The sequence below is a fragment of the Lucilia cuprina genome, chromosome 6, assembly GCF_022045245.1.
Source record: "Lucilia cuprina isolate Lc7/37 chromosome 6, ASM2204524v1, whole genome shotgun sequence".
Taxonomy (NCBI): Eukaryota; Metazoa; Arthropoda; class Insecta; order Diptera; family Calliphoridae; genus Lucilia; species Lucilia cuprina.
The window spans coordinates 37,713,400-37,731,423 of record NC_060954.1 but is presented as its reverse complement, the minus strand read 5'-3'; positions in this window follow the sequence as shown (position 1 = coordinate 37,731,423).

Here is an 18,024-nt window from a genome sequence, read left to right as displayed (position 1 = left end):
GACAACACCTCCTCTTTGTGCATACCAAATTTCATTAAAATCGGATTAACCGTTTAGAAGTTACCGAATTATTTCCCTCTTTTTTTTTCCTATACCACTGTGCATCATCGTATTATATTCATATCATTTTCAATTTAATGAATAAATAATATAGATATTCTTCAAAAATATTTAACACTGCTTTTGCATATATAAATTAAACTTTTTTTATATTAATGTCTTTTCATTTTAAGCACTTCTTCTAAATTTTAATTTATATGTCTGCTTCTACAAACTTAATAATAATTGTTAAGAAAAAGTTACAATTTGTTTGTGGGATATCTATGATTTACTGTAAGACTGGCATAACTCAAGTTTTTTGTGTTATATTACGCTGCAAAAACTAAACACTTGTACTTATAGAACAACATACTTTTTAAAGACTATATTAGTGATTATTTCGATCTTATGATTCTTTTCTAGATTCTCAGTTCACATTGCACTTATGCATATACTCAAGCAAATTTGCAATGACTGGAAATTGTTACCACTTACATATTTTTCAATGACTTCTGCATATTATTCCGATTACATAGAAGTACTTTAATAACGTCTTACTAATAATGTGTTATATAAAGTCAGCTTCTTCGTGAAGATTTGTAATCTTTTTAGGTTTTTTTGACACTGACTGATTTTTTTAATTTGACTGATTTTTCTAATATCTTATAAGCGATTGCGGTAAGTACTACAGTCTACAATGATACCATGTTAAAATAATCAAAGGAAATGTAAGTAAATAAAGTTCACCTGATTATCGAAGCGCTCAGTAGCGATGTAGGTTGTTGATGATACATGTATTGAATACATAAGTACGCAGCATAACCTTCATTACGATTAAAAGGTAAAATTAACTTACAAAAGCATTTGAAGTCTTTATTTTAAAACGATTTAAATACTTACCAAAAAATTACAAGGTATTTATGGGACACATCATTAGTGTGACCTTATTAGAAAACTTCTATGAATCCACTTGATATGTAGTGGTTAAGTAACTGCTATTTTTCAAAATAGACTGCATAGGTTTTTGGACTGATTGCGGGAAAAATATTTTAAAATTCTTTTAGATTATTTTTGGTTTACAAAATGATTTTTATCGGGTTTAAGAGGCATATTTTTTACTTTTATAGAAAATTGTGAAAAAGAAATTCGTTACTTTAAGTTTTTACTGAAAAATATAGTTTGGCACTAAGGTTGTTCCCTTTTAGAATAAAATATAGATTTTTTGAAGGACATATGTATTTATATAATTTGTAACTGATAACGAATGTTTTTAGCCACTTTGGTAACCATTTCCCCTTATAGATTTGAGGATGTAATGTTCTAGAAGTTTCTATGAACGGAATTAAATTTATTTATATTTAAAGTAAAGAAGCTTGAGACTTTGACAAACCTAACAACATATTTTATTTCCACCAAAGTTAAGCGTTGTTTAAATTTTAGCAGTGGTTATCTTTTGCATGAAAAATATGTTTCTTAATGTAAACAGCAAAAATACGCATACATACATATATGCAAATTTTGACTATGTTGAATTTATGAGTGTAGGAAAGAATGTAATGTTTGTGGAAAAAACAGCTTATTTTTAATACAAATGAAGTAAAGTAAGAAAATTAAAAAAGTAAATAATATTTTTTTTAACACCGTACAATAGTCATTTATATATATTAAAAAAATCGATATTTCTCTGAACTACTGAATTTTCATAATAAGCTCCTATGTCATTTTCAAGTGATTTCAAAGTTATATATATAAGTATATTGAATGTTAAAATAAAAATTTACATAATTGTGTAATTCCAAAATAAATCGATCAAAAATGTTGTTTTAAATTTTTGTCAAGAACATATATTCTACTCCTTAATGCGGTTTCTATGGCGTATAAATTAGATCCTTAAGACATTCGGTTTATATTTTATGAGTCTCTAAAGTAGGGCATCTCGGGTATTTTTGTTCAAAATTAGAAATGATGGTGACTGAATAACTTTGAAACCAGTTATTCAATTTTAACAAATGATGTTTCGTTCGACAGGTCATCGATTACTCATTTTTGACAATCGCACTATGGGTCAGAAAGCAACTCTGGCGTGAAATATATAATTAAATAATATGTTTTATTACTATTGGCTGCACATAATGTTATCACAATTACGTTTGTAGTTCAAAGTTTTTCAGTCATCAAAATTCCAAAGATTTCAACATTTCTAATTTGGAATAAAAATTCCTGCGATGCCGAATTTTCGTTGTCAGATATAGAACACACTAAAGTATATGAAAATACGCACAATCAATGCGTATGCCGAAATTCGTCATACGAAACGGACTATGCGATAGGTTTATTTCTATTTCTTACGCAGACGAACGACGAATTAATTGGGGAAAATTGTTTTAAGACCAATTCTGGTAGCCCGAATTTTCTGAAATTTGGCGGTTGTAAGTACAGATAACGAAAATAAAAAATTTAATTCGAATATTCGAAATTATATTCGAAAATTCGAAGATATGTTCGAAAAAATTAAATGCTCTTAAAATAATCTCTGGGTCATAAAAACTACAAATAAAATTTTCGAAAATTCGAAATTAAGTTCGAAAAAATTTTAAAACTATTAAAACCAGTTCTGGTGGCCCAAATTGTCTGAAATTTGTCAGTTTGAAGTACACTTGATGACACTACAATGGTACTTTGGAATATTTAAAATTAAGTTCGAAAATTCGAAGTAATGTTCGAAAAAATTTTAAAGCTGTTAAAATAATCTCAAAATTGGGGATATTCACAAAAATATAATTTTAGTTCTTTTCGAGGCCGATTTTAGTTCTTTTCGAGGCCAATTTCTTACATTTTATAATTTCGAAATAATATTCGAATAAATTTTAAAGCTGTTAAAATTATTTCAAAATCGTGGAGATTCACAAAAATATAATTTTTGTTCCTTTTTCTTACTTTTTCCAATTTCGAACAAAAAAAATTTTAAAACGAATTCGCAGTACGAATAATTTGATTGTGTTCTATTTGACGAATTTACGCAACGAATTGTTGTCGACTGAGAAACTTTGCTTTCAAACACTTCATACACATATTCTTTTAAGTAATTTTCAAAACGATATTGATGACCTTGAATGGGTCAATTGGAAATGCATTTTAGTAGAATCTAGATATCTATATACAAAACGTACTCGTGTCAACTTTTATCCGCATTTTACCATTTAATAAAGAATTATTTGATGATTTTCAAAAGTTCATCTGATATGGGAGCTATGGCCTATTATCTATACGTTTTTAACACAATTTACATTGAAATTTTTTAAATAACCTTTTAAAATAATAACATAAAATGCTTTTGTGTTAGTAAATTTTAGCATTTTAACTCCTTACCTGGTAATGAAAGTTTTTGCTTGTACCGTTCATATATTATATTTAAGATTTAATTTAAAATATCATTACGAATAAGTAAACAAATAAAAATTTTAATATTGTATTTTTACATTACATTAACGTATCTATGCATAATGTTTAATGAAGTATGTACATACATATATGTATGTGAATAAAGCCACTCATGTGGATAAAAGATGTACGTATTTTTTGTCATATAAAAGGTATTTCATGAGCAGGAATTTAAATAAGTATATAGATATGCAAAAAATGCAAAGAAAACACACAAGTTGTTTATTCAAATACATTAAGATTCTTGGTTAATTTACATTTATTCAGTATAAGAAGAAACAATAAAATTCTGTGTTATTGGCGACATCTGTTAAATTTCTTTCAGATCGAAGAATTAACAAAAGGTAAATTGTTTCTAGACAAGCACAAAATTTTTTTATTTCAGAATCTGGTATCTTTATTACTGAAATAAATTTATAAACGACCTTAGCTTTATAAAATTATTTTATTATATGACTATTTAATTAAATTACTTAAATTCACTGAATGAAAAAAATCATATGAATTGTTTAATTTAATTTCATAAACTGTTCATTATTTTTTCTTACTCGTTTTTCTTTGACTATTATGAAAATTATTCTCTTAGTTTAATCAAAATAAAGCTGCTTTATAAAGTATGAAAAATAAAAAAAAATATAGCAAAAAAGGGGAAAATAGAATAATAAAATGCTTATATACTTTTGTAAAAAAATAAATAAATAAGAAAATAATATGAACGGTAAAGAGGTATTTTTATATACCTAACTCCTAAAACGGAATAAACAAATTATATAAACTTCTTAGTTTATCTAAAATTATGGTGTTTTTTAGAAAGAAATACATGTCGATATGAAAGGAATCTAAGGACAAAATCCTGAGACTAATGTTATCCTAACACAAACAGTTTTATTTATCGAGATTTCTAATTCCACTGAGGGCAATATATTGTCGGGTTACCCTTCGATATATACTCAGTATAAAAGTAATGGTTTCAAGAACTAAAAACAAGTATTCAGAGTATGACATTGGAGGCAAGCAGAAATACCATTTTATGTCCGTTTGTGTAAAAAATGCGTTATTCAATAAAATGTACTTAAGAATCTGATAATATATAAGTCATTATAAAATAAGTACTTAAAAATAATGCGGGTTATTTTGCTAATTTGCAGCCATCATTATCACCATATACGATCTTTGAGGTTCTACCCACCGTTTCATTACTCCAAGAAGCATTATGTGATTGTCTTAACCATATTTAGTTCAGCTTTTGTTACATCGAATGGCTTTGCGTTTGTTAGGTTAACTACGTATAGCTCATTCCCTTTAAAACTATTACATTCATTGACTATTATTAGCTCCACCCGTGGGCATGTTACCTTGGTGAAGCCTCCCCCTTGGAGTTATTGCAAACTTGGTGGCCAATACCTCCAGTCTGGCCGACTGAAAAATTGGTTACATTGGTCAGAGCACCGCACAATCTGGTACTACGGGTAACCAGTTGCCCGCAGGACTATGTCCTGGCTGGTCAGTTGGTTGAGGTTCCTTCGGAATCCACGTAGTGGCTGTGTTTTAACCCAAATTCGCGGGGAGAGTAAGTGGCGGTTAAAAGGCTGATGCATGATAAAGTCAATATTTCGGGATAAGTTCGGTGCTGTTGCCGAAAACAACAGATACCCCACAGAGGAGTGACTGTGGGACTAAGCGTTGGAAATGAGTTGGTAATAATTGTATATGGTATGGGATGAATGTGAGGTTCGGCGGGCCTTACCCCACGCGTCTACCTAATGAATGTGTCGTACGTTTTTCTCTTATGAATGTGTCGTATGAATGAGATATTTGCTGGGTTGAATGATGATGGATGAAAGGTATCATATATATATATATATGATACCATTGAATTTTCCTTCCTTGTCCAGATGTTTAGAGTATACTCTGTTCATATCAGAATTACTACAATGTGTCCCTGTGAGTAAGACGTGTCTTCGGCTTATTGATGGATCGTACTTCGGTCCACCGGTTACGTCTCTAGGTGCTGTTGCCAAATCAACAGAGGCCATCCAATGGTGAAAGTTTAGATAGCTCGAGTACTCTAGCAAAGTACTTGTGCATGGAGCGGTCAAAGCATTGTACAAAAATTGCCACCTGAGTTCTTCTGGCTGTCGTAAATATATTAGGCCCTTTGGTTATCTAAGTTTAAACTTTTACCCAGTTTTTCTCTTGGTAAGATCATGTAGGATAAAACTCAGTCATTGCATATTGTGTACAGGGTAAAAGCCCCAAGGACGTTGTCCCGTCGTTTAAACGGCATGTAATTAAACGATATATAAACATCACATGTCTAAGTACATCAAAAATACACATAGTGGGCCCTTAAGCGTAGAATTTTCTATCGTTTTTCAACTATTTAGTAATATTTATCAGAATGTTGGAAATTTTATTTTCAATTGTTCGTACATGTTTCACTAAATTTCAATAAAAGTTTATACCCACTGTCTTAAATGGTGAAAATTTAAACGTTTCTTTTATTAACGTACATTGTTTGTCGTTATCATATTTTTACTTTGTACGTGCGGATGAGTTTTTAATTTCATCCGTTTTCCATTTTTCAATTTTTGTTCCTACTTTTTTTGATAATTTTCTCATTTTTTGCTACACCATTATAGTGGGTATAGGTATTATGCGTTTGTGCTGATGTTTATAACACCAATAAATATTGATCTACACCCACCTTAAAGTATTACTCTCTGAGTCGATTTAGCTATGTCCGTCCGTCTGTCTGCTTGTCTATGTAAAGCTTGTGCGCACGATAACTTAATGAAATTTCACATATATTATATTTTTGGCCCAACGACAAACGTTATTGAAAATGGTAGAAATCGGTGCACTATTTCGCTTATGTCAACAAAAAATGTATAATATGGGCCTAAATTTACTCGTAATTCCCCAAGAATCGTTTCGTAGAAAATATCTTTTTTTAAGATTAAGTTAAAATGTTCCGTAGTTAAGGAAAAAACAAATTAAATGCTATATAAAATAATCCACATTTTACTGATCTATGTCGGCCATGCCCGACTACACATTCATACTTGTTATACACTCTACCTCCATCAGTGGTTATAGAGGGTATATATAAGTTTGTCATTCCGTGTTTAAAAGCAATAAATATTTATCTGAGAACCATATATATATTCTGGGTTCTTACAAGTCGATTTAGATATTTCCATCTGTCTGTCGGGTTAAACACGCTCATGTTAAAACTGAGCTAGAAATATGTATTAATTGTTGTTCTAAGCAGTTTGGTATTGAAAATAGCGGTTCAAAATGTAAAAATTTATTAGTAAAAATTTCAGACTACCTCGAAAAATACGTTTTTCTAATTCTTGGAAAATTTTGTTAGAAACTACCGAAGATAATTCGATGAATTCTGTTAAACAACATTTACTTCGCTCAAAGATAAATTTTGTTTAAAGTAAAAATCGATTCATTTCTCATAGCCCCATCTAAAGGTATATATTTCCGGAAATGGATTAGTCGATAATATCTTCCTCAAATATCTCGGTATCAATTTTATATTTATAAATAATTAAAATATACACAGAAATCATAATACAATGGTGGATTTGTATCGATCCACAATTGGTCATAGCTCCCATGCTCCCACTTCCGAAAGTCACTTATACGCCCATATTTTATTGATAAATAAATAAAGCTATCGATATAAAATTTGGCACATATACTTTTTGTATATGTATCAATAACTCTACGATGTTTTTCCCCGGATCGGTCCATAATTGGTTGACTTCCGAAAATCAGTTAAAGACTTGGATACGTCTTCTGTATATATAAATCACTCTACAAAATTTTACAAAATTTTTTTCCGAATCGGTCCATTTTTGGTCATAGCTCCCATACAAGGCCAACTTCTGATATTCACTTAAACAAGAAATGTTTTGTGTTTATATGAATCACTCTACGAAATTTTTTTCAGATATGCCCGTAAGTGGTCATAGCTCCCTTAAAAGGTCTACTACCGAAAATCAAAAAATCGGTAATGGGTTGTACTTCCATAACTACTTACTTTTCAATGACTATTTACAGTCTTCATTACTTAGAAGTACTCTAGTAATGATTTACATATAATGTGTTACGGAAGTACTTTATTTTCGCGTGATTTCCGAAACTTTATATTAATTCTTAATAAAATAATTTTGAATGATGGAATTTTTGTTAGTTACCTTTTCCAATTTGATTTCAAATATTTTTCGCTATGTTCGACTGTTTGTTCAAAAAAAAATTATATAAAAAAATTTTAACATGTTGAAGATAATACTGTTTTGGCATCTGGAGTCCTTTTGTCATTAAAATTGTCAAAAATTTAAATAATTTTGGGGCTTACTAACAAAAAGTTTATTAAAAAGTAAGTTTATAATATTCTTACAAATATTATAAGTTTTGAAGCATTTTCGCATTTATATTTACCATAATTAATGTTGTCATTTAGTTTAGCCTTGTCCGTCTGTCTATTGAAAGCACATTAGGGCCCCCGCCAGTAAGGGCGGGGGCCCTAATTTCGGGATAAAGTTATCGGGATAAAAAGTGACATTATTGTGTATTTCATATATATAATTCATTATACATTATACAATCTTGATATTTGAATTACTTAATTTTAAAATATGGACGTTAGAATAAAATTCTATATAATGAACTAATCACTTTTCTAAATAAATATACAAATCATTACCCAAATCATTAAGTTTAGCCGAGAAATCTAAAAATTATATAGATTTTAATAAAAAAGTATCTTGCTGGTAGAGGATATTTAAGATTCGACACAGCCGAATATAGCACTCTAACTTGTTTTATTTTGCATTTCATGTGAAACTGTACGTACTATGATTAACTCTTCTGTAACTTTATCTTCAATCTTTTTTTTTGTGCCTTTTCGTTTTGCTGCATTTGTATTCGCAGGTAAAAAAGTGTTGTTGACTTTTTCAAGTAATTCACTGTAGTGGCAATACTTTCGCTCTTTTATTGCTTTTTTTGCCGTGTTTGTGCTGGAATTAAATTTTTATACCCTTCACCTTCGTGAGAAGGGTATATATAAGTTTGTCATTCCGTTTGTAATTTCTATAATATAATTTTCCGACCCTATAAAGTATATATATTCTGGATCCTTATAGGTAGCGGAGATGATTAAGCCATGTCCGTCTGTCTGTATGTCCGTCTGTCTGTCTGTCTGTCTGTCTGTCTGTCTGTCTGCCTGTCTGTATGTTTGTTGAAATCAGTTTTTAGAAGACCCCAGATATCTGCGAGATCCGAATATTCCATAATTCTATCAGACATACGACCGGCAAGAACGCTATTTAAAATCAGCAAAATCGGTCCATAAATAACGGAGATATGAGCAAAAAACCGAGACAACCTCTGAAAATTTCATATAAAATTTAGATTTTTTATTCGTGCTCAGACAGAAACTGCAAAAAACAAAAAACAAAATACATAACAATACGGTAAATATTGTTATTGTAATTTGTTTATAAAAGCAAAGCAGAGCAAGAGCAGCAGAGCAAGAGTAGCAGAGCGAGAGCAGCACTAATGTTTTGTTATTGGCTAGAAATATGAAATTAAGTATGTAGAGCCTGGATTAAGTGAGAACCTATAAAAGGGGACTTTCTGGTACTTTTTCGTTCTTCAAAAGGTATTTTTTGAAGTTTCTATAATATTGAACCTAGAAACATGAAATTAAGTGTGCATGGCCCGGATTAAGTGAGGACCCAAACAAAGGGAGTTTTTGGTACTTTTTCGTTTTTCAAAAGGTACTTTTTGCAATTTCTACAATATTGAATCTAGAAACATGTAATTAAGTATGTATGGCCCGGATTAAGTGAGGACCCATAAAAGGGGACTTTTTGGGTACTTTTTCGTTCTTCAAAAGGTACTTTTTGCAATTTCTACAATATTGAACCTAGAAACATGTAATTAAGTATGTATGGCCCGGATTAAGTGAGGACCCATACAAGGGGACTTTTTGGTACTTTTTCGTTTTTCAAAAGGTACTTTCTGCAATTTCTACGATATTAAACCTAGAAACATGTAATTATGTATGTATGGCCCGGATTAAGTAAGGACCCATAAAAGGGGACTTATTGGTACTATTTCGTTTTTCAAAAAGTACTTTTTGCAATTTCTACGATATTAAACCTAGAAACATGTAATTAAGTATGTATGGCCAGGATTAAGTGAGGACCCATGAAAGGGTACTTTTTGGTACTTTTTCATTCTTCAAAAGGTACTTTTTGAAATTTCTATAATATTGAACCTAGAAACATGTTATTAAGTTCGTATATCCCGGATTAAGTGAGAACCATTAAAAGGGGACTTCTTGGTACTTTTTCGTTCTTCAAAAGGTACTTTTTACAATTTCTACAATATTGAACCTAGGAACATGTAATTAAGTTTGTATGGCCCGGATTAACTGAGGACCCAAAGATGGGGACTTTTTGGTACTTTTTCGTTCTTCAAAAGGTACAAAAGGCTTTAAACACATCATGGTGAAGGGTATATAAGATTCGGCACAGCCGAATATAGAACTCTTACTTATTTTATATAAAGTTTAAGAAAAGTTCTATATAATGATGTTATTAGCACATTTTTGTAAACTAATTTTTTATAAGAAAATCGGTATAAAGTTTTATTTACGACCTACCTTAACAATTAATCTCTTACTATTTGCAAAACTTGTGGTTGGCCACAAAACCGCACCTTTAGTTAATTCATTTTAAACTTTGTGCCAAAGTGAAATTTTATAATTCAACTTGTCAGCCATTATTACTTGACACACCTCATAATAATTTTATTTTATCATGAAAGTAGCAATATTTTAATTTCCTGTTAAAACTGACTTTTAGTGGAAATATTTTTATAACCAGAATATTTTTTTTAAATATATACATTAAGTAAATTTTGGGTCAGTTTCTACATGTAAATAAAATTAATTCAAATTGTCATTTAAATTAAAATATTAAACGTCAGGTTTGATGTGTAATGATAAAATTATTATTTAATTAGTTATTTTTTGCATGATCATTACAATTACTTCTTTTGTGCAATTACTTATCGTTCGTTTTTAACTCGATTCTTATTGAACTGGACAAAGTGGGTATTAAAGTTGTTGCTTACACAGACGATGTTGAGATATTAGTATCAGAAATGTTCCCTGACGTGAATATTGATATTATAACTAATGCTATGTTGCTACTCGATAATTGGGCCACAGACAGAGGCCTAGGAGTAAACTCTAGCAAGACGTAACTTGTACTGTTCACAACAAAGTCCAAGATTCCAAGCTTCAACTTGTTGCATTTAAAGAATCTCGAAATACCCTTATCGAACAATGAATGAAGAAGTTTGTTGTAAGTCAGCTAAACAAAGTTCAGAGATCAGCATGCATTGGCATTACAGGTGCTCTGAAAACTAGTCCCTCTGAAGCCTGACCACAACATTGCACATCCTACCAATAGATATCTCTGCTTGCAGCACAGCAAGGCTTAATTCGTTGAAAATCAATGGACACGCTAAGATTTTAAGGCAATTAGCAATTTTGAACCAACCATCCGATTATATTACCCCATACAGGGATTATGATAGAGCTTTCAAAGTCGGGGTTTCTTCAGGAATAGAATCTTTACAAATGGTTCTAACATGAACTGTGGTGTTGGTTCTGGTGTCTTCTGTAAAGAAGTTGGGGTTATTATATCTCACCGTCTTCCTAACAACTGCAATGTCTTTAAGGCTGACATAGTTACGATAATGTCAGTCTATAGGGTAACTTATGACCTCAAAATTCGCAGTAGCATAGGTATTTTTGTCGATAGTCAAGTAAATATATATACACAATGCAGGAATGATATCTCAAGGCTGGGTCTCTGTTTGGGTCCCTGCTCTTATGGACTATTATGGAAATGAACAAGCAGATAAGCTTGTCATAACGGTATCTGCTCTTGTTATCTCCAAAGCCTTTCCAGTAACAACCCCGTTAGGTTTTATCGAGAGTAGTATCCTCAGAAATATCGAAACTCATAATTGTAATAATAGGATATTGGATGTTAGGTGGACATGCAAATCGGCTTGGGCTACCATTCAATAAACACTGTCTCAGTTGCAATCTCAGGGAAAATAAAGAAACGGTCTCCCATCTTCTATGCAAATGCGCAGATCTATCTATAACTGTTTTCCTAATCATAATAAACATATTTAGTGACAACAAGAAGACGACTAGGGAAATATCCTGTGATAAAATTTAATCTAAGACTGTATTGGATTGTATGAAAGCTTCAACTAAATACTTTCCCAGAAGTACGGTTGACATCAAATGGCTACCAGATCACTCGGAAATCATCGGCAACGAAAGAGCGAATGTATTAGCTTTAAAGGAAAGAAAAATATAAGATGCAACGAAGGCTGAAACGAAACATAAAATTTCATAGAGAAGTTTTGGCGTAAGAAACTTACTTATGTAAAATTTCATCGCTATACTTGTATTTTTAAGCCAGTAATGAGCGTTAAAGTCATTTTCTGAAGGGGACCTTATATCGGGGGTAGGGGCAATTATGAACCGATATAGATAGAGATATTGGCTTGCATGAAACTTATGTGTGTCGAATTTCGTCGCTATATTCCCATTTTTAAGCCAGTAATGAGCGTTAAAGTCATTTTCTGAAGGGGACCTTATATGGGGGGTAGGGTCAATTATGGACCGATCCACATAAAATTTCATAGAAATGTTTTGGCTAGTAGGAGAGGTTTTGGCTAGTGAGAAACTTACTTATGTCATATATCATCGCTATACTTTTATTTTTAAGAGAGTAATAAGCGTTAAACTCATTTTCTGAAGGGAACCTTATATGGGGGGTAGGGTCAATAATGGACCGATATACATAAAATTTGGTTGAGAGATATTGACTTGCATGAAACTTATGTGATTCGAATTTCATCGCTATATTCCCATTTTTAAGCCAGTTAAAGTCATTTTCTGAAGGGGACCTTATATGGGGGGTAGGGTCAATTATGGACCGATCCACATAAAATTTCATAGAAAGGTTTTGGCTAGTAAGAAACTTACTTATGTCAAATTTCATCGCTATATTCCCATTTTTATGCCAGTAATGAGCGTTAAAGTCATTTTCTAAAGGGGACCTTATATGGGGGGTAAGGTCAATTATGGACCGATCCACATAAAATTTCATAGAGAGGTTTTGGCTAGTAAGAAACTAACTTATGTCAAATTTCATCACTATACTTTTATTTTTAAGAGCGTAATGAGCGTTAAACTCATTTCCTGAAGGGGACCTTATATGGGGGGTAGGGTCAATTATGGACCGATATACGTAAAATTTGGTTGAGAGATATTGGCTTGCATAAAACTTATGTGTGTCGAATTTCATCGCTATATTCCCATTTTTAAGCCAGTAATAAGCTTTTTAGTCATTTTCTAAGAGGGACCTTATATGGGGGGTAGGGCCAATTATGGTCCTATGTCCGCCATAATGCAGAATTATTTTGCAGACGTCAAAAAACTGACCTATGTGATATTTTGTGGTATTTGCTTCATAAAAAACGAATTTGTGAATATTTGAAGCTATTTATACAGTATTCCGGGGGGCACATTTGTATGGGGGCTATGTGAAATCGTTAACCGATTTTGCCCATTTTCAATACCAAACATTTCTGATCAATAAAATATATTTTGGGAAAATTTCATCTCAATATCTCTTATTTTGTGGACGCTATCGTGCCAACAACAGACAGACGGACAGACGGACGGACATGGCTAGATCGTCTTAGAATCTTACAAGGTCCCAGAATATATACTTTATGGGGCCTTAGAGCAATATTTCGATGTGTTACACACGGAATGACAAAATCAATATACCCCCCATCTTTTTTGATGGTGGGTATAAAAACTAGATTTCCAAAAGTACTTCTATATTTACAGTCTAGCAACTGTGAACGTTTGTTAGCAATTATTTTAAATGTGTTAGTTGGCTGTGAATTTTAATTGTATTAATGTCTGTTGTGTTTCCTTATATACATACACAGAAGGTAAATGTGCTTAAGTAAATTGTGGACCAATCCTCTTAAATGGTGGTTACTTTAAAAATTGGAAATTTCTTTGAGGTTAAATTTGAATTTTAAAAATGTTAAATTTTTATGTTAATGATATTTTGGAAAATTGATATATATTTGATCACATATTTTGGTAATTTACATATCTATGAACATTTAGGTATTGCAATGGTTAAATGATTTTATTAGTTAAACAAGTATGAATTAATTTAATTTAGCATTAATTTAATTAAGCATTTACTTTAATTTTTAGCTTAATTCCAGAATACTTTTACATATTGTTGAAAAAATAAGAGTTTTTTTTACTAGATGGATCATATGGGGGTAAGGTCAAATATGGGGCTATCTTTATAAATTGTGGTTGAGAAACTTACAAACACAGAAAAAATTATCGGTAGTTTACTTTCAATTAGCATGTTTTTCATTTTCTATATCTTCTTTATCTTAATTATCTCGTTGCTTAAAACCCAAGTGAACAATTTTGATTAAATTTTTAATTGATTGAAAAAATTTTTATGGCCCACTTTTTATACCCACCATCAAAAAAGATGGGGGGTATATTGATTTTGTCATTCCGTGTGTAACACATCGAAATATTGCTCTAAGACCCCATAAAGTATATATATTCTGGGACCTCGTAAGATTCTAAGACCATCTAGACATGTCCGTCCGTCTGTCCGTCTGTTGTTGGCACGATAGCGTCCACAAAATAACAGATATTGAGATGAAATTTTCCCAAAATATATTTTATTGATCAGAAATGTTTGGTATTGAAAATGGGCAAAATCGGTCAACGATTTCACATAGCCCCCATACAAATGTGCCCCCCGGAATACTGTATAAATAGCTTCAAATATTCACAAATTCGTTTTTTATGAAGCAAATACCACAAAATTTCACATAGGTCAGTTTTTTGACGTCTGCAAAATAATTCTGCATTATGGCGGACATAGGACCATAATTGGCCCTACCCTCCATATAAGGTCCCTCTTAGAAAATGACTAAAAAGCTTATTACTGGCTTAAAAATGGGAATATAGCGATGAAATTCGACACACATAAGTTTTATGCAAGCCAATATCTTTCAACCAAATTTTACGTATATCGGTCCATAATTGACCCTACCCCCCATATAAGGTCCCCTTCAGGAAATGAGTTTAACGCTCATTACGCTCTTAAAAATAAAAGTATAGTGATGAAATTTGACATAAGTTAGTTTCTTACTAGCCAAAACCTCTCTATGAAATTTTATGTGGATCGGTCCATAATTGACCTTACCCACCATATAAGGTCCCCTTTAGAAAATGACTTTAACGCTCATTACTGGCATGAAAATGGGAATATAGCGATGAAATTTGACATAAGTAAGTTTCTTACTAGCCAAAACCTTTTTATGAAATTTTATGTGGATCGGTCCATAATTGACCCTACCCCCCATATAAGGTCCCCTTCAGAAAATGACTTTAACTGGCTTAAAAATGGGAATATAGCGATGAAATTCGAATCACATAAGTTTCATGCAAGTCAATATCTCTCAACCAAATTTTATGTATATCGGTCCATTATTGACCCTACCCCCCATATAAGGTCCCCTTCAGAAAATGAGTTTAACGCTTATTACTCTCTTAAAAATAAAAGTATAGCGATGATATATGACATAAGTAAGTTTCTCACTAGCCAAAACCTCTCCTACTAGCCAAAACATTTCTATGAAATTTTATGTGGATCGGTCCATAATTGACCCTCCCCCCATATAAGGTCCCCTTCAGAAAATGACTTTAACGCTCATTACTGGCTTAAAAATGGGAATATAGCGACGAAATTCGACACACATAAGTTTCATGCAAGCCAATATCTCTATCTATATCGGTTCATAATTGCCCCTACCCCCCATATAAGGTCCCCTTCAGAAAATAACTTTAACGCTCATTACTGGCTTAAAAATACAAGTATAGCGATGAAATTTTACATAAGTAAGTTTCTTACGCCAAAACTTCTCTATGAAATTTTATGTGGATCGGCCCATAATTGACCCCCCATATAAGGTCCATTAAGCTCACTACTGGCTTAAACAAACGAATATAGCGATGAAATTTGATATAAGTAAGTGTCTTACAGGCCAAAAAATCTTTATGAAATTTTATGTGGATCGGTCCATAATTGACCCTACCCCCCATAAAAAGTCTTCCCATAAACTTTCTTTAATGCTCATTACTGGCTCAAAAATGTGATTACAACAATGAAATTACACGGAAGTAAGATTTATACAAGTCGAGATTTACCAAATTTTATGTGGATCGGTCCATAGTTGACCCTTCCCCCCACATAAGGCCCCCTTCAGAAAACGACTTTAGCGTTAATTATGGGCGTAAATATAGCGAATATAGCGTAGAAATTTGACATAAGTATATATCTTAGGAACCAAAACCTCTATATCAAATTTTATGTGGATTGGTCTATTATTGACCCTAGCGCCCATATAAGATCCCCTCCGTGTAAGCTAATATCTCTATTCCTTCTATAGCAACCGAAATCTCTCTATCAAATTTTATGAGGATCAGTCCATAATAACACCATATAAATTCCGCTCCAGAAAATGACGCGAAAAATATGAATACCGCAAGGCAACTCGACATAAAACAATTTTGATTTAAAATCTCTCTACAATATTTTATGACTTTAATGCTCCTTAATGGCTTCAAAATACAAGTAGATCAATGAAATTTTAAACAAATAAGGATCTGAAATCTTCCTACAGACTTTTATGAGAATTGGTCCATATATGTATAAATAACCCTACTCCCTATAATTAGCACTGTCAATAGCAAAACCCCCATTAATGGACCTCTTTCAAATGTTACCCTGATGTTCTCATTAATATCGATATATAATAATAAAATATTCAAAATATCAAAGTTCATTTATATGGCAGTGATTTGATGGTGGGTATAAAAGATTCGGCATAGCCGAATATAACACTCTTACTTGTTTATTTATTTTGGTTTTTTATACCCACCATCAAAAAAGATGGGGGGTATATTGATTTTGTCATTCCGTGTGTAACACATCGAAATATTGTTCACAGACCCCATAAAGTATATATATTCTGGGACCTTGTAAGATTCTATTCTGGCTATGTCCGCCCGTCTGTCCGTCTCTCTGGCACGATAGCGTCCACAAAAAAAAAAGAGATATTGAGATGAAAATTTCCCAAAATATATTTTATTGATCGGAAATGTTTGGTATTGAAAATGGGAAAAATCGGTTAACGATTTCACATAGACCGATCCACATACCGAATTTTATGAGGATCGGACAACAATTGACCCTTCCCCCTCCCATATAAGGTCCCCTCCATAAAATTATTTTAACGCTTATTATTGGCTTAAAAATACGAGTACAGCGAGTATAGCAATGAAATTCGACTCAAGTAAGTTCCTTGCGAGCCAAAATCTCTAAACCATATGTTTGTGGATCGGGTCTTAATTGACCCCACCCCCAACATATAAGGTCACCATTAGAAAAATTAACGCGCACTATTGGCCTAAAAAATTCGATATAAACATGGCCTGTATGAAACAAGATCGTTTTACAAAATTTTACGGTGATCGTAAAATGAGATCAATTAAATTCGACATAAACTAGATTTGTATGAGCTAACATCTCTCTCTATTTAGGGTTCCCATCAGAAAAATACTTTAACGCTCATTACCGGTTTAAAAATGAGAGTACAGCGATGAATTTCGACACTGATAAGTTCTACAAGTACCGAAATGTTTCTACTAATTTTTACGAGGATCAGTCCATATTTTATGAAGATCCATAATTAATCCTAATCCTGTATAAGATCCAATTAAAGAAAAGGACTTTAATGTTCATTACTGTCTTAAAAATATAAGTAGAACTATAAAATTTGAAATAAATAAGGAATTGAAATCTTACTACCGTCGAATCCGAAATCTTCACTGTCAATAGTTGAACCCCCATTAAGAGAACTATTTCAAATATTAACCTAATGTTCATATTAGTATCGATATATAATAATAAAATATTCAAAATATCAAAGTTTATTTATATGGCAGTGATTTGATGGTGGGCATATAAGATTTGGCATAGCCAACTTGTTTTAAATATTTTATTTTGAATTTTTGTGCGACGAATATTTATAATTCTTAAATAGTCAATAAAACTTTATGCATATAAAATTCAAGTTTCTTGGCAACTTATGAAACACTTTATATATTCATTTGTGATAATAAAGTTATAATTTTTTGTAAATGCTGAACGCATTGTTATTTGCCGAGTAGTCCTTTAACATTGTGTGTAGTCGATAAATTATTTGATTGTTTTAATCACCTTCTTCATTGATTTTTAAAAATTTCTCTACCAAACAGCTTAATTTATTTGAATAATAAATTAATAAAAAATTATGAAACAC